This window comes from Neoarius graeffei, chromosome 17 (assembly GCF_027579695.1).
Source record: "Neoarius graeffei isolate fNeoGra1 chromosome 17, fNeoGra1.pri, whole genome shotgun sequence".
NCBI classification, from domain to species: Eukaryota; Metazoa; Chordata; class Actinopteri; order Siluriformes; family Ariidae; genus Neoarius; species Neoarius graeffei.
Window position 1 is genome coordinate 64,734,456 of NC_083585.1, and position 4,759 is coordinate 64,739,214.

Sequence of the window (4,759 nt, forward strand, 5' to 3'; positions counted from 1 at the left end):
AAATCTCATCTCATCTCATCTCATTATCTCTAGCCGCTTTATCCTTCTACAGGGTCGCAGGCAAGCTGGAGCCTATCCCAGCTGACTAGGGGGCGAAAGGCGGGGTACACCCTGGACAAGTCGCCAGGGCTCTAAATAAATATTGAAGTTTTTTTTTAAATCCGTATAACTATTTGTACGCCCGTATACTATGTTTATTGAATCAAATCCGTATAAAATACGGACATTCTGTATATTGTGCATTTTAATCTCAACGAAAGCTTCACTGAATCTTTAGAACAAACTCGCATGCGTGTGAATCAATTTACTTGATTCACTCTTGATTCTTGACTCAGAAACTACGGAAACCTTATTTGTATTCCTGTTTTCAAATTGTAAACAATAATCACACTTTCATGCTGCATGAAATTAAAATATGAACTTTCCTCAAACCATTACGTGTGCATGAACTCAACAAATGCCGTTGATGCGTCTGTATCGATTCGCTCGATCGAGTCATTTATGTTTCGTCCCGAAGAAGATCCGAATCGTTTGTGAATCTCATCACTGTTAGAAATCCAAGAGAAGAGATCCTCTTCCCTTAACATCATCAGAGGAAAAACCTGCTTCTTAATCAATTAGTTTCAGTTTGGTGAGTAGATCATCTGTATTTTATTTTATATTCCTTGTGTGTTGATAGTCCGAAACTTGTAACTGGAAGGTTATCAGGAAAGTCACGAGTGGTCTGCGAGGTGATCTCTGAACAGGTCCGCGAGCACTCTACAAGACTATTGATGTGTTTTAATAATTAATAGTGCAGCTATTAATGCAGTTTCATGTCTAGATCTTATAAATGATGAATACGAAGTATGTGACGGCAAAATAACATTAGAACTCCAGTTCCCATGATGCTTGTGAACTGGGCATGCGCACTGGATAAAAGAAAAAGCAGCTCTAGGGCAAAACTCTCGTCTCATCAGATTTGGGCAGTAATTCTATGCGTTCAGACCTTAAATAATGAAATAACTGTACAAGCAAATACAACACAAAAACCATTTTAAAACATTCACTTAAATTAAACAGACATGGTAAAAACAGAAGAAATATATTTAAGGCTTAGAGTTTGATTAATTCAACCAAATCAAATATCACTTTCAGATTTGAAGATATTTATCAGGAATCATTTTTAAAATATCGAGTATTATACCACTTCCTGTTTAAAGGCATAATAAAAGGCATCAAATATATTTACCCTACGTGTGAATGGAAATGCCGAAAAGTTTAATGTTTAACCTAATGTTTAATGTTGATCTATTTTAAACTGATCGTTTGGTGGTCTAGTGGTTAGGATTCGGCGCTCTCACCGCCGCTGGTGTAGTGGTATTTTTATTAATCATATGTAATTCTAACCTTTAAATATCCTATATACTCCTGTTTCTGACGCGTTTTAGCGAAATGTGGACTTATCTTGTCTGGGAAGCATGAAATTAGTTCAACAGCGAGCTAACCCGCTTTTTACTTCATTTTTGACATTTTTTGAATAATTGTCGTCCTATTATTATAAATAATATTTTGAATAATTGTTCCGTAGCAATATGCTCTGTCTCTTTCTCAGTGAACATTGAGATAAGGGCTCCCAGACTGTTACAGATAGCTATACTATAAACAACTCATGCAAGAATAGCAGGCAAGGACACACAGAAATCTGCAATGAGCAGAGAAAATCATTATTTTTGGCACTTTCACACAATAATAAATTTAATAAGTATTCTTTATATTATTAGGTAAATTCCATATACATAAAGTATCTCCTTTTCTTTCTTTAAACTTATTGCTACTTATGAGGCTAAGCTTAACCATGTTCCTCCTAATTTCGAACTATTGATATGAAATGCTCTGATTGGCTGTTTGCTGAGTTTTAAACCTCCATACTTTTGCCTTTAAAAACCACAGAGGATATGGAATAGATAGGCTTTTAATGTATTTAGTTAACCATAATTTTTTTTCAGCAAGAAACAGTTAACAAACGTTTACTTGAATAACTTTTTGTTTATAAATCGGAGACTTGGGTTTATCTTTGTTTAAATTGACATGAAACTATTCATGTGCATCCTGTTTATAATAAGCAGTACCTCTCTCTCTGGATCCATGTCATCCTACAGTCTCTTCTCGAGCAAGGCGTGGTGAGACACTTTACACAAAATTTATGTAAGATTAATGAATTGATTGTTTCTTCTGTAATGTCACAGGTTCCTGCTCATCATTGCTGTTTTTCCATTAATGAAAATTAATGATCTCTGTTCTGCCTTTTTTTTTCACACACATGAGGAGATAGCGTTTGGACTCAGGGTTTCATTTGACTCTCCTGCTGTTTTTTTTTTTTTCAGCTGTAATTCATAACGTGCTCTGTGACCTTCTCCCTCCCTCAGGACTCTGTGGTCTGTGTGTTCTGGTGTCTGCTGAGTCACCAGAAATCTGCCAAGACACTGACACTTGCGCCTGCTCCAACATCTGGTGCATAAGGGCTTTAAGGTTTCCAGAACCAAGCTGCAATATTGCATGGACACTTAAGTATTTGAACTTTTGAAGTTTTGAACTTTCTCAAGGCTGTCATTCTAGACACAAAACCTCCTCCACTGCAACATCCTTTGACCTGGACTGACGCTATGGTGGTCGCTTATCACTCCCTCAGAAGCACCCTTTGTTCCGCCCCTGGGTCACCTGCTCACTTCAAGCCCTTCCACCTCTATGCCTGTGGACACCGGGGCACGGCCTCTGGGGAGCGTGAGGGGGGGAAATGCATCATTGTGCGTTTTTATCCAAAACATTAGACATTGTTGCTCAAGGCTTACCTGTGTGTCTGGGGGCTGTCTCCGCATGTGCTTTGATGGTTTTAGATGCGGAAAAATTGTTTTTTGTCTCACCCATTGATCTTGCACTCGTCACATCAAGTTAAACAGGTGTTGCAAAATTGACAGACCCATTAAATTAATTTATCAGTAATAGGGGTCTCTAGGGATCTTTGTTGATGGTTCTTGTTCTAAACCCTCAGATGGTTCTTGTTTTATAATTTATAATATTATCACACCTCTGTGGTTATTCTGTGTGTTCAATCAATATCAGCCTGATATTCTGCATGAGACATACGCTTTTTTTTCTTTTTCATTTGATTTTTGTCATCTTGATTGTGGACAAATTCTCTAAATGGGTAGAAGTTTTTCCCTGTTCTCGAGAGAACACGAAGGTAGTTTCTCGTTTTGATACCTACGGTAGTTATAATAATAATAATGATACATTTTATTTATAAATGCCTTTCAAGGTACCTAAGAACACTGGACAGTCCTCATCACGGGTTTCGTGGCTTCATTGTTGCTCGGGGCAGGGCTACCCGCCCGAGCCTTCGTGACTGCTTCATCTTTGCTCGGGGCAGGGTTACCCGCCCGAGCCTTCTGGACCACTTCATTGCTCGGAGCAGGGTTACCCGCTCGAGCTGGACTTCATTGCTCGGGGCAGGGTTACCCGCTCGAGCTGGACTTCGAGACAACATCTTCTGGACTAACTTCGCTAACTGGACTGCACAAGCGCACACCACACGAATGTGTTATGTCTTTCATCTGATGCCGTTTTCTACTATTATTACACATCTCTATGCTCTGAAACTCTGTATTCTTACAGGACTCTGTTCTCACTATAGGTCGATATGCCTTCTAATTTCATTTTTCCCCTCACTGTTTTAGAACAAATTACTCTGAAGGAAGTAGCGTGTATCTGGGAATTAAGAGGTTTTGAGTTTCTCTAAGCTCCGGTGAGGTGGGACGAGGGCTGATTGGGCATGCCCGCCCTCTGAGCACCAATATATGTCAAGAAGGGCAAAGATTAACTCAGGATTAATTTTTGATGTAATCATATATGATCATGAGGTGATAATAGGATTTGATAATAGTGATGCTATTATCAAAGGGGGGGATTGTTAGGGTTATATAAGTATTATTCTTATTATTCTTATAAGTATTATTATTAAAATGGTGACAAAATTAAGAGTTAACTTAAGGTTCAGTTAAAAATGACCTTCTGTCTCGGCTGGACATTGTTTGGGAACATTTTGTTTATGAAATGTGTATTTTGAACAGAGAAGTGTCTGAAGGACCCACCAAGGTCTGTTTTAGTGTCAGATCGACCCACACACACTTTAATGTTGGATGTAATGGTAGCCTTATTGCTGAACAAAGAGTTAAGACTCTTATATTATATATTATAGTATATATTATAGTATATATTATTTATAGTATATTTTAGAGCTTTTTAAGATCCTTTATTATTTTGGACTATTGCATACACTATGGCAGTGATTTTAAACTGTTCCTGTGTAGCCTGACCTTCGTCCAGTGGAGAAGAACACTTCTTTGTTAGACCAAACATAGTCTTTGTTTAAAACATTGTCGTAAAAACATCTCACGCGCTTTGACGTACGTAAATGAAATTGCTGAATTGCTGAAATATTATTTTGCTTATGATTGAAGGTTTCATTCACACACACATACATATGGAATTAAGATGTGATTTGCTGACCTAGCACATAGACACAGATATCAAAATGATGTCACTCACTCACACCCTCCCATAGACACACACACACACCCCTCTCTGAGGTCACATACAAACACACACACATTTGACCGACACAAGAGCCGTTTGGAGAGATTATGATTTGTTATAAAAGGTGTTTGTAATCTTTCATCTTTGACGAAGTGACTGTGCGAATAAACTGGCATGTGAACAA

At 38.1% G+C, this 4,759-nt stretch overlaps 1 long non-coding RNA gene across 1 annotated transcript; it reads left to right on the plus strand.

Moving 5' to 3' along the window:
- The first annotated feature begins 434 nt into the window (after positions 1 to 434).
- Positions 435 to 4,759, plus strand: LOC132864426 (uncharacterized). The gene is made up of 2 exons (XR_009650220.1): positions 435 to 631; positions 2,109 to 4,759. It is a non-coding gene; the product is annotated as an uncharacterized LOC132864426 (long non-coding RNA).